This window comes from Sciurus carolinensis, chromosome 8 (genome assembly GCF_902686445.1).
Source record: "Sciurus carolinensis chromosome 8, mSciCar1.2, whole genome shotgun sequence".
In the NCBI taxonomy this organism is placed as follows: Eukaryota; Metazoa; Chordata; class Mammalia; order Rodentia; family Sciuridae; genus Sciurus; species Sciurus carolinensis.
This window is the reverse complement of record NC_062220.1, coordinates 37,670,851-37,684,747: the sequence shown is the minus strand read 5'-3', so window position 1 is coordinate 37,684,747 and position 13,897 is coordinate 37,670,851. Positions and strand designations below refer to the sequence as shown.

The 13,897-nt window shown below is 37.3% G+C and overlaps 1 long non-coding RNA gene across 1 annotated transcript; it reads right to left on the bottom strand.

The window, feature by feature from the left end:
- Positions 1 to 242: 242 nt before the first annotated feature.
- On the bottom strand, positions 243 to 13,186 carry LOC124990310 (uncharacterized). The gene is made up of 3 exons (XR_007109739.1): positions 13,053 to 13,186; positions 1,770 to 1,902; positions 243 to 351 (listed from the first exon to the last, which is right to left on the bottom strand). It is a non-coding gene; the product is annotated as an uncharacterized LOC124990310 (long non-coding RNA).
- Positions 13,187 to 13,897: the final 711 nt, after the last annotated feature.

The following is a 13,897-nucleotide window of genomic DNA, read 5'->3' as shown; positions in this document are numbered from 1 at the left end:
GTATAGAAACGATTGGGAAAAATTAAATAAACATCTACAGAGTTCCGTTCTTTAAGCAATGTCCCCCTTTTTCACCTCAGGTCCTTCAACATGCTTTGCCAATATTGCATCATATTTGAAAATATAAAAGCATTTTGCTTGCTAGTAACTGTATGATCTTAAATTCAAATAATTGTCATATCAAATTATACTTAGGAAAGATGTGAAAAATTTAACATATATTATATATAATATGTTGGAGTCAGGGAGAGGGTTTGCTTTTAATGAGACAAACATTCAGGAAGTTGAGGCCCAAATGCTTCTCCCCTTCAGGGCCTATCTTTTTCCCAGAGTTGGATCATCTCCCACTGCCTGTGAGGAAGAAACAGAGGTTTAAAGGCTACGTAAGAACTTAGACCAAAGAATAATTTTTAAAAACAGGTGAAGTGAACTACACCAGAAATAGAAAGGAACATACTGCATGACATCATTTACATGTAGAACCTAAAAAAGCTGAAAACACAGAAACAGAATATAACAGTGGTTAGATCTGGGGCTTGTGGGTGACACAGATTGGGGAGATGCAGGCAATAGGGTGTGAAGTTGCAGTTGTGTAGTGTGAACTGTTGAGAGATCTCATGTATGACATGATAATTTATTGTATACTGGAAATTTGCTAAAGAGATTTTGGGTATTGTCACCATCAAAAATAAAAATGGGGAGTAATATGTGAGAAGATAGATCTGTTAATTATCCTTGACTGTAGTAACTATTTTGCTATGTTTATTAAAACACCATGTTGGAGACCTTAGAGACATACAATTCTTATTAAAAGACTCGAAAATTTGGTTACCTGTTATGGAAATTGAATGAGAAAAGCTAGATTTAAATAAGAAAAGACTCAAGGAATAGTGAAATGGATAGAAAACCATTACCAAACTCCTGTTTTCTATTTTGGAATTCTGCTGACACAGTTCCCTTTGAAAAAGTGAATCCTGGTGACCAGGTGGTCACTGTGTGTCCCTAATCCTAGAGCCTTAGTTTGAATATTTCCTCCACCCATATTCAAATTCTCAGCCATATTGCCAACCTGTTTATTTTAGGCCAGTTTTGCAAAGAGCTTTCCGTTTATGTTTTGTAGGAGGGATAATGACTACCACTGAATGGTGAACTGCAGTAAGGCATAGAACCATCTGGTTTGGTATCCCTTCCCATTCCTGCATACCACCAAATGCCCCAAGAAGGGGAAAAGACACTTAGACCGTTATAGGATTTGTGGGGGAAACGACTTGACTGGCTCACTCCTCTTACAGGAGATAGTCTGCACTTGTTCCATCCTGCCCCATGTTCCAGATTTTCACCATTGCCTCCAGAGGTCCAAACTTCCCAGGCTACCTGAGATGCCCAGGATCAGCCCCATATCACGTTGCATATCCACTACCATGACCAGGAACTCTTGGCCTCAGTCTTATATTTCTGTCTACTTACTGTCCTCACTTGAATATCTAATAGGCATCTTCAACATAATATATCCAGAAGAGAATTCTTGGTTTAACCCCGGCTAACCTGCTCTTCTTATGAAATATTATCCCATCCATTCGGCCACTCCAAGAAAATAAAATGGAAGTTATTTTTGACTTTTCTTATTTTCCCACCTCTGACATTTAATTCATATACAAGTCTTGCAAAATATATCTCAAATCATTCCACCTCTTCCAGTTTCTACCACCCTCACGCTGGTCCAGGCTGCACTGACTCTTTCAGACACTGGCAGTAATTTATGAACTTACCTTCCTAAATTTATTCTTGTTCCTCTCCAATCCATTGTCTATACAGTCATAAGAATAATCTTCTTAAGTTTAATCTTCTTAAATTGAATCATGTCATTTCCTGACTTTAAACTTTCCAATGGTTTCTCATTACCTTCAGGATAAAATACAAAAGTTCAAGGTCAGCATCCTCAAGAGAAAAGTCGTGGTCCACCTGGCTCTTCCATCACCCAGAGCTCCCTGGTGAGAGAGATACTAAGTCATGGAACTCTGCTGAAAAAGCAACCTGGATCCTTACCACAGTGGACAAACCTTGCCCACTCACTTCTCTCCCTTTTAGTATCAGGCATTTGGGTGACTTTATTTTTGAAGGACATCAGATGGCCTGGATGCTGGTGATGCTGGGACCCAGATGGAGAAGGAACCTGGTTCCTTGTGAAGCTGAATTTGGAGGCAGACCTTGTACTTGGAAGAGCTAGGGCCTTAGGGTTGGGGCTGGTCCTGGCTCTCTTGTCCAAGTCCAGGCACCAGACTGCACACCCAGGGCCATTTTGGGACAACTTTTGTTTTTATAAAATTCAGATACTCCCTCTTGTCATTTCATTTTCTTCAGAGCATTTATTAAAGTGAATTATATTTTATTCATTTAAAAATTACTACAAATTGTTGCATGCCTACTACGTGTCAGATATTATTCTAGATACTTGTTAATTACTGTGTTCTTCACAGAAAAGCAAGCTCCATGAACAGAGTTTGTCCTGTATTCTTAAAATGAGCATTAGTTGAATGAATTATGAATTGCTAACGTACTTTTTAATCCTAAAAGAGACATTTTATTTCAACTTCTTATGGGTAGCATTAATTTTAAAGTAAGTTTAAGTTCTAGCCTTGACCAAGCCCACCCAAATGACATAGTTCTGTCCTCTTAATTTCAGAGAAACCATAACTTTTATAATCCAGACTGGCTTACTTCTGAGAATAAAAGATATGGTATTAAAAATGTGCTGGGACAAAAAGCATAAACTGATTTTCAGTAAACTGAGATTGTCCTGTGCAATCCAAGTGCATGCACAGTTACTAAAGTCTATTCTCTAGTTACAGAGGCTGCACTTGACTGTCAAAAATGATTTCAGTAATTGTATTTTCATGTGTGCTCTTAAATTTTAAAAGGAAGAATAATTTATACTTTGATACTTGCTACCGTGATAATGAAAAAAACTAACACATGCTTACTGTATGTTGGGTGCTATCTAAATTATTTAACTCCCTTAGTCTCTACAATGAGCTAATAAGGTGAGCATTGGTAGCATTCTCATTATAGAGGTGAGAAAACTGAGGCATCGAGAAGTTAAGTAACTTACCCACGGATATACAGCTGGTAAATCATAGAGCTGGAGTTCAAATCCAGGCAGTCTCTCTCCATAGTCCATGTCCTTGTCTACCAAGTTGCCTGTGTGACCTACAGACTGAACTTACTCTATGTGCCTAACTGCTGTTTCCCACATGGTGACTGGTAAGGGGTAGACCAAGCAATGGCTTGAGGGACTCTTAAGAACTTGACATTGGTATGGTAATGGCAGGGGACTTCCGGACACTTTAAAGCGAGTTCTGCTTCCTCAAATGTTGAACTTTAAACTTTAGGGAAGTGCTGAGGCAAGCACAGAAAGTTCTCCTCGAGGGAGAAGGGGCCCTAGCTGGTATCCTGGTATCCCAAGAAGTGAGAGCACCCTGGCCCTTTTATACATTTTAGACTTCCTTTGTTCTCCTGTACTCTCCCCGATTATCTCTCTCCTTCCTGTGTACTTAACTAGACCCAAGAGATGGTGGAATGGCCAAAAGGTGAGAAGCAGATGGTCATGGGGAAGGGCCAAATAGAGTGATCCAGACAGGAAGCAACCCAGGGGACATTCATTAACAACTCCTTGTCTGCAACCATTTGGGAGGGGTAGTATAAGCAGTACTCTTGGCAATCAAAGGACTCTGGAGACAATAACATTACAATCTCCCAGGGGTTGTCTCCAATTTTGGGGATCCAAACCAGCCTCCCTCTTCTTGATTCGATGTGGGATTGCCTATCTACACTAACTGCCTGTCTTTAATTCTTGTTTTATTTTTTATCTGCCAAGAACATCTTCATCCCAGATGAATCTCTTTCTCTCTCTCTTTTTCAAAACTGTTTTTATGTTAGAAGCCTAAGATTTGTTCGTTTTTCAAAATAGGCTGAAAATAAGAAATTTCAGGTCTATAACAAGTGTTGTGAAATTAGAAGAATAAATCTTGAGTAATTTTATTAATTGAATAAGAATTTGGTATCAGACAAATGAAATTACTGTCTGATAGATGGTTAGATGTTATACCTCTGATTCAAACATGAAATATTCCTGTTTAAGACATTAAAATATGAGTTGAAACATGGAGGAAGCCAAAAAAGTCTCATTGTAGATATTGTTATTAAGAAATGATATATTGTGAATAATTTTAAGTGATTTTATTTTATGGAATTAAAATGATGATCTTTTGCACTTTTGTATCACATTTTAAGCTTCAACCTTTTTATTTTTTAAAGTTACATTTTATTTATTTATTTTTTTTTTAACTGAGCTTTGAACCTAGTTTTATTCTTTGTTTTGAGACAGGGTCACTAAATTCTTGAAACTGGTCTTGAAGTTGTGATCCTCCTGCTTCAGTCTCCAGAGTTGCTGGAATTACAGACATGTGCCATAATGTCACTCTTAAGTTAATTTTTAAAATGACAAAATTATAATTTTGAATTATAAATTGTCATTCAAAATAGAACAGACTAACCTGTCATGGTAGCACGTGCCTGTAATCCCAGTGATTTGGGAGAATCACTGAGGAAGGAGAATCTCAAGTTGGGGGCCAGCCAGTCAGAGCCACTCAGGGAGACCTTCAGCAATTTAGTGAGATCCTGTCTCAAAATAAAAAATAAAAAAGGCCAAGGGATGCAGCTCAGTGGTAGAGCACTTCTGGGTTCAATCCCAAGTAGAATAAAGTAAAAATGTAGCTATCAGTCAAAATTATTCAATCAAAATCTCACTATCAGAAGTAATTCTTAGTAAAATTGAATACTGTTCAAGGTAGTGCATGTTTATGTAGAAAGATAGACAAATAGATGGTTTCAGTACAATAGTATGCTATCTTTAAATTTAAATTTAAATTGATTTTAATTTTAAGAGAATTTAAACACTGAAATGAAACTGATAGAATTTCTGAACTCTGGGTAAAATTTTATTTTCACCATTGATATAACTTCCCAAATGATCTGCCTGAAGTTAAGAAAAATATGATGATTTTTCTTTTATGATGATAAGTAAGATTATGAAATAAAATTTTAAAGTATGTTTCCACTTTTTCCTCTTCTGGGGTGAGTTCTACTGAAGAATGAGAAATAATCACCCAGAAGGGTTCCCACATTTCCTTTCTGGCTCTAATTTACTGAACAACCAGAAACTGCCTGTTTTGAACTATACAGCCTCAGTGACTTCTGTGTAGGAAGATATTTTGGGGAAATGGTGAGTGAAAAATTCCTATTTCATAAATGTAAGTCATTTGTTGGGTTAACCTGAGAGCAGTTTCCCAGAGTATCAATTCCCTCTGCATTTTTGTGTGTGTATGTGCCAGGGATTGAACTCAGGGACATTTGACCAATAAGTTACATCCTGCCCTATTTTGTATTTTATTTGGAGACAGGGTCTTGCTGAGTTTCTTAGTGCCTAGCTTTTGCTGAGGCTGACTTTGAACTGGAGATTCTCCTGCCTCAGCCTCCAGAGCTACTGGGATTACAGGCGAGTTCCACCTCACCAGGGTCCCTCCACATTTTTGAAGGCATATTGTTGGAGATACATTATCCAAATTCATAACATAAATTTCCTCTGAGTTCTACATTTTTGCTTATTTGCTTTTATTTTAGTAGATTTAAAACTCACTGCCAGTTCTTTTACCATTATTTCTCAGTTCTGAACCTAAAATGAATTCATCTTTTGGGGCAGGATTTCATGAAGTAGTTTTGTTTGTTTGTTTGTTTTCTTCCCTGGAAGGGGCTACACCTGGTGTGTCTCCTCCTTGAATGAGATTGGTTTTGTGCTTTTACCATTTGATAGTGATGTCTCTGGGTATAATTTTTTGACTCCTTACCTTACTGCTTTGTTGTTATGGCTTCGCTGTCTTTGGGTGTTGAATGTCTTGCCTCTTTTACTCTAATATCTCCAATCAAGTATCCTTAGTTGGTGGATTTTTAACATCAATCACTTTCTTTCCTTTCTTTAATATTTTTTTTTTTTTTTTTTTAGGAAGGGTTCATGAGTTGTATTTTCCCCGAGTAATTTTTTGCTATTGCTGTTTTTCTTCTATAAACTACCTTTCTGTTGTTCTCATATTTATTACTATTTGGTTTATGCAAGAATCTTGAGTTACACTCTTTCCAACTGAATGTTGTAACATTTGTCTCTTGTGCTGTGATGTCCTCTGACATGAAAGTTAGTTTAGTAAAATCCAGATCAGTCTGATAATTCACCTTTATCATTTGTAGATTTATACACCTGCATAAGTGCACATACCCACGCAATATTTTTTTTCTCATTGAAGAATTCTCTCTTATCCCCCAAGGTTTAACCTTCATCAAGATTTTTCTTAGTGCAGATTGCAGTAAAAAATTTTCTGAGACTATAGTACATCCTTCGGAATTGTATCTGTAATCCAATTCTTTGTTTTACCTGCACTTTGAAGCATTTTTTCTGTTGCTTTTGTTGACTATCCTAAGTTAGGGACATCCTTTTATTTTCTGGATTATTTTAGTTTAATCTATCTATTATCCGCTCCTAGTCACTAATCTCAGTATTCTTTTCCTTGTACAGTCACCATAATTATACCCCTTTCCCTAGTTTAATATACTTTTAGTGTATATTTTATCTCTTGTGTATAAAAGTGTCTAAGTCATTAGTTCTGCCATAGTGGATTTTACTCCACAAGTTGGCTTCCTTGAATCTCCTTCAGAAGAGAAAATAAATTCTTCATGGGAATTTTCTTCGGATCTTAGATCGCTTCTTTACACAGTAGATTTTTCATTTCCTTATTTTTTAAATCATTTTCCTTTTATACGGTTCTTTTAAATAGTTGCCATGCCATTTATTTATAGTTTTTTTTTTTTTTTCCCTTTCTTTCTACAAGTTTCACACAAGGACCTCTATCAGGTCCTTTATTCTCTATTGTTTACTTCTCTTCTATCTGGAATTTTAAATTTTTTCCTCTAAGCTCTGGTTTACTTTCAGTCTAACTCTTTCAAAATTTGGGTGGGCTGTATTGTACTAGGGAATATTCTTAGAAAATTTAAAGTTATCTTTGTTCCATCAATACTGATAAACACATTTCAGAATCCAGTTTTCCAGCATAACTGATCTATTTATTTGTCCCATTCTTGATATGAAAATTTGCTAATGGCATATGTTCTCATTTACCGAATAAGTTTTTAAAGTGGTACTCAGTTATTAGATAAGATTTTAACTAAACTGCAAAAAAAAGAAAAAAAAAAAAGAAAAAACCCTGAAACAATAGGTGAGCAGAAGCAAAAGCACACATATGCATATATGATATCATTTTATATTTCTCTATTTTCAGTGAAACATTCTTGGTTGAAAGTAGAAAAATTTTGGACTTCTCCAGAAAAAAAAAATTACTCACATCCCTCAACTCTAATAGTTCTTTACCGTTCCTATTTGTGCTACACATTGGGATGTGTTCTACCTAATATTAATTATATGAAATAGAAAAATTAAGTTCAAACATTTTGGGGACTTTGGAATTACTTTTGTAATGCTGTGAATAGACAGCAGTTATATCTCTGCAAGCAGAGGTACTAATACATGCAGGGACTTCACTGACTTGGTTCTCATTTAAATTTCTCATAAAATCGCTTAATTCTATGTTATTTTGAAATGGCCTTAATTGATTTTCAGATTTTGTGTGTTATCATGAGGATATCTTTGTATCTTAATGCTTTGTGTCTGCCTTATTGTTTTGCTCAAAGCTAGCCCATTGAGATCTCTTGATATGAGGCATTTTCTTCTTAGCCACATTTTATTGAAATGTCAACTAGCACTGGAGTTTTTTCTTCCCTAGATTTTGAAACTCACAGTGATCTTGGCTTTTACATGATACTTTAATAATGTTGCCAATCCCCTGTTACGTTGTTCACATCAGCTATTTAGCCCCAATACCTAAAGCTTGGGAACCACAATGATTCTTTTCACTTTCTGCTTCTGCAATTCCAAGTGATATGAATTTAAGTTATTCTTGCCCCAAAGCAAAGTATATTCACCAAGTTATTTGCTGAGTTCAGGAGTCTCTGGACCTCATTTTAAAACAATAACATTAATAAAGAAGCAACACAAATATGAATGGTATTTGAAAAGTGAGAGAAATAAAAACTTAGAGTTTTTAATAATGTTTAAAAAAATCCATTGGTTGAAAGTCACCCTGAGTGATGCAATAGAACATGCTCTATAAAGGATATGGTGTGTTTTCAAAAACAATTCATGGAGTGAAAGGACGCTTGATTTTGGCACTGTAATAACATCCTTTGGATTTCATTTGTATGGATTCTCAGAAATTTAAAACTTTTTAGACAGTAAGCATTTCAGAAACAATTCTACATGATAAGTTAAACTTATATTTACTTCCAATAATAAAATAATATTTAATATCAGATACTGGCCTAACCCTAAAAGTTACTTCTTGCTGTTCACAGTCCTAACTAATATAAATACAGTGATTATTATGGTTTAGATATGAGGTGTCTTACAAACTCCTGTTAATGCAGGAATGTTCAGAGGTAGAATGGTTATATTATTAGATATATAATCTAATCCATCAACCCAAGTTTGAATGGTATGACTGGGTGATAACTGTAGGCAAGTGGAGTATTGCTGAAGTAGATGGGTCACTGGGGGTGTTCCCTCTAACCATTGTTCTTCCTACAGCCCTTTCTTCCCCTTCTCTGCTTCCTGGCTGCCTTGAGGAGAGCAGTTTTCCTCTGTTGTGCCCTTTCCCATGATGTGCTGCCTCATCTTGGGCCCGGAGTAATGGAGTCAGTTGTCTATGAATTGAGACCACTGAAACCAAGAGCCTCCAATAAACTTATCCTCTTCTAAGTTGTTCTTTCAGGTATTTTGGTCCCAGTGAATAAATGCTAAATAAAACAAAGCTGGTACCTAGAAGTGGGGTCATTTCTTTGACTACACTGAGCATGTGGTTCAGAAGCCTTTTGAAATGTTTTGCATGAGGAATTTTGAAAAGTTTAGAAATGTAAGTGGTAAAAACTTTATAATGCTATAAATGAAACTTATGGGATGGGCAATTATGGTGGAAATTCAGAACATCAGAATGATAGGAATGCAGGTCATGCTCATGAAGTTTCAAGGAAAATGAAGATTCTGTTGGGAATTAAACTAGAGGCCATTGATGTTACATTCTGGCAAAGAATGTGGCTACATTTTGCCTATGACCCGAGACTTTGTGAGAGGCTAATTTGAAAGATAATGGATCTAATGGAGGAAATTTAAGGCAACATTGCATTCAAGCAATGGCATGGATATTGCTATCAGCTTTTAGTCAGGTTTATTGTGAAAACTGGGAGGAGTAAGTGGAGCTGAAAGTTTTGAAAACTTACAGTTTGAGCAGAACAGTGCTTGTAAAACTGGGGCCAAGAAAACTGTTTTTGTTAAAGAGATTACAGTCCCTAAAGAGATGCTAAGCACTTTGTACAGAGGCAATAGGAAAGATGCCTTGAGGGCATCTCAGAAATTTGAAAGACTACATACATTGCAGGTTTAAGGATGTAGAAGGGAAATTTCCTTTGGAAAGAGATTGTGGGAGCACCCTACTTGTTCAGTGGGTCCGGGGAAGTTGTTTCACCATTCTCAGTCAGGCAGGCACTAAGAGACTCCCACAGTCAAAATCCCAGGGGTCCCAGGTGTTGTGTTGCTGATGGCAAATTTTGGCATCATCCATATAATTCTGGTTCTGTAGAAATTCGTGATGCTGGAGTTTGGGGTCATGTAGGCTTCCTCAAAGGTTTCAGAGGAGTATCTGGGGGGGGGGGCAGTGTTTCAGAGGGGTATCTGGAATCCCTGTGCTATGCCTCTGGGAGGGCAATGTGTGAAGCTGTGAAGGTGAAGCCACAGCTGTAATGAAGACCCTGTGATGCCAGTAATGTATACTAAATGCCAAGAAAAACTGCTGAAGGTGGAGACAGCTAAGCTAAAGAGAGCCTATGTACTCTACAACTGGTAAGGACAAAGGAGCAGGGTTGCCCAAGCCCTTTGGAGAGTAGATCTAAATCCTGTTTGTGGAGTTACGGACAGAGTTATGGGACCTGTTCACCTAACTAGGTTTTAGTCTTGTTTTGGTCTCAATTTTCTTTCTATTCCCCTATTCCTCCCTTTTGAATGGGAATGTTTACTCTGTGCCTTTGTATATTGGATTTTAAGTTGCTTCTGATTTTTACAGGGTCTCATAACAAAGAGTTTGCCTTCTGTCTAAGAGGAGAGTTTAGACTTGAATCTTTATGCAATTTTAGAAATATTGATTATTGGATTTGGGGAGATTAGTTAAATGCATTTTGCATTATGAGATGGACATGAGTTTTGGGGGCCAGGGTCAGAATATTATTGTTTGGATGTGAGATGTCCCCCCAAAACTCCTGTTAATGTAAGAATATTCAAAGATAGAATGGTTAGATTATGATAGCTATACAATAATTAATCTAACCTAGCATTCCATTGAATGGAATCCTGGGTGGTAACTGTAGGCAGGTGGAGTATGACTGGAGAAGATGGTTTTCTGTGGGTATTTCCTGGAGGGATTGTTCTTCCTGTATCCCCTTCCTCTCTCCCTTTCTCTGTCTCTCCCTGTTTTGTGGTTGCCATGAGGGGATCAGCTTTCCTCTGCTGGGTCTTTCCTCCATGATGTGCTGCATTGCCTGAGACTTCTGAAACCATAAGCCCTGAGTAAACTTTCCTCTTCTAAGTTGTTCTTGTCAGGTATTTTGGTCACAGTGATGAAAAAGTTCACTAAAACAGATATATTACAACATTATAATTTTTTTAAAAGAAGAAGAAATCACCTTCAATTCCAGCTAGAATTTCATGGTTCAATCCTTGCTTTCTGAGAAAATATACAAGATAGATCATCCCTGAGGCCAAAGGGCTACTTAACTGCCATAAAGGTGGCATTGAATTTTGTTGACTTCTTTGATCTGCTGTGCATTCTTACATTATTAACTTATAAACATAAAACTGAATGATATTTAAAAATATTTTGATCCAGTCTTTGAAGTAAAGAAGACTATTGACTTGGAAGTTTCCCTAGACATAGCAGCAGAGACTAAAAAACATTAAATTTAAATTCCAAAATGAGTGCACTATGCTGGACCATGTACCATGTGCCTTGTACCATAGACCTTCTAAGACAGGTAAGGTCATTTATCCTCAGGGACTCTTGACTCTGTAAACCACCCATAGTACAAGAGCTGGACTCAAGAGACCTGTTCAACAGGAGTGCTTCCCTCAGCCATCTCATATTCAGTTTCTCATGCTCAGTGAGGTGAAATCTTTGGAGGTGCTGTGCTATTCTAGTGCTTGGGTCCCAGATCAAATCCCACAGAATTTCAAAGAAGCTATAAATTAGGAAAGCATGCAAAGCAAGACAGAACCAAGCTGGTTACCTAAACAGATAATTTGACTCCAGGTCTACAGTATCGACACAAAGACAAAGTGAAATCTCACACCATAGGTAAAAGATGTAAACAATAGGAGCATTAAAGTAAGGCAATTAAAACATAAATTAGGTCAAATAATTTCATTCCACAGTTTAAAAAGTTTGAGAGTTATGTACTGCTTATTGAATTGAATCCAACTGCTGAAAGTGATGTTTAAGGACCTCCAAATTTGGCAACAACCTCCTTTTCCAGACTCATTATAATGAAGTGCTTCTTAAAATGTTCCATTCAAATACCTCTATTGCCAGCAGGAGTCATGCTATATTCCAGGAATCTGGAATACCTAATGTAATAGCTCGCACCTTTAAAAAGTTATGCATTTGTTTTTATAGTAGAAATACTTTCACTTGCTCACAATTGAATGAAATCCATGTTTTAGGATTAGGGCTGCACTAACTCTGTAGCTGCAGTTATTTTCTAGTATGCCATCCTATGAATCTGGATATATTAGCATTCCAGTATGAGGAGCTGGAAAGAAGCTAAAGCTTTGGGTTCTATTCTAGGCCTGCCATTAATTTTTTTTGTGATGCTGGCTGGGTCTTGTGTATCTTTCTTGGTATCATTTTCCCATCTGAATAATGAAGTCATATTAGATGAATAGACTTCATTTTGTATTTCTTTTTAGCTTTGGATATGATTATGTGAAATAGATAAATGTGGAGCTCATTCACTGGAAGAGGCCAGAATGGACATGTAGCCAGTTCTGCAAAAGACTACATTGTGTGAAGTACACTGCTTTTCTCCTTTAATTATATCTTTATGGTATTATTTTTTATTGCCTTTACTCATTCTACTTGAATATTTTCCACTCTCCCTGAAAGCACAATGATTTCCCTCTATCTCCATGCCTGCTGACCATCTTGCCTCTGGGCTAAGTTTGTGGTATACACAGAGCTCTCTCATCTGCTCTTAAAATTCTGTCCACCTTGCAACCGCTACTTAAATATTACTATCTTCTGGAAAATTTTAGTTTCCTCTGTCAGAAGGAATCTCCTTCCAGCCCTTATGAAAGACTTTGTGTTTCCTTCATTCACTGTCTTGATTAGCTATTGGTGTATCCCTTTTCAGACCTGCTAGATTATAAGCACCTTTAATAACAAAACCATATTTTACTTATGTGTAGCAGAAAATAGTGAATTCCTCCTTCTTAGCCCCAAACTGTTGATCTAACAGAACAGGATGCTGAAGACTAAATGAAAGCAATTTACCATCAATGTGATTATTTTTTATGTGAGATAGGGTCCAGAATGAGTAAAGTCCTCCACAGTAAATAAGGCTCACCTGGATATGTGGTACTTTAGGGCCACCTCTAGGCCAGATGTAACTATGGACAAATAAGAAAGAGGTACCCTTTGGATGTAGTCTCATGCCAGGGAGGAGCAAAGTGAAGCTGGAGTTCAGCTTCTGCATGCTCTTTCCTTTAGATTCTTGTGTAGAATGCAGCCTACCTGACTCGCACAACTGTGTGTGTTGGTCTTGTGTGCTTCCTTTGCACCTCATGATAAATTCACCTGTAGAGAGTGTGAATTCCATCGGTGCCCATTCTCCCCCTGTGCAGTAGTCAATCCTCTGTGCCGGGAGAACATCTCAGAGCTTCTAGAAAAAGTTCAGGTTCCTCAATTTGCAAGATACAATGAGGGTGGCATTAGGTTCTTTTCTCTTCCACTGTAATCCTTGCTTTATATTCTTTATTTGCTTTAAATTCTTTAAAGTTTCCTCATCATGCAGAAACAGAGTATTTCAACCTAGGGTTCAGATATCAGAATTACGCAGTCATTATTTGGAAAATTAATCAAGTAGATCCTGTGATCTGCATGTCCCTGCTATTCAAGCATGCTGAATCCAAATCTCTGAGCCTTTGAGCCATGAGGCTGAGTATCTGCTTACTCTTCCCTGTGCAGACCCTCCCTTTTCTCCCCTTCTCAGCTTCCATCCTTCTTCACATCCTAGGTTCCAGTCTTGGAAGCTTTAGTTTGCTATTTAGAGTATCTACCAACACTTCTCTTATCATATTCTTCGTACAATCCTGTTCATCAAAGCAACCGAATTATTGTTAAGATATACTTATAAGCCCATTTTTAACATTTCCAGAGAAAGGGGAACTTTCTTTCCTTCTTCTCTGCCTGCCAGGAGGAAGTGGCAGTGGAAAGAATGAATTTAATCCCTGACCATTCCACACGGAGTGGTAATCGGCCATGAACAAGTCTGTCCTAGCCCTTTTGGGGCTGTTTGATTTTGTTTCAAATCTGCCTGTCTAGAATATGTGTGGCTTCCTTTTCTCCTACACACAAGGAAACCACATCTGGGTTAGGACCAAGGGCCTGCCTTTTGTGGGCTAATCCAGAAGTTTCTCTTT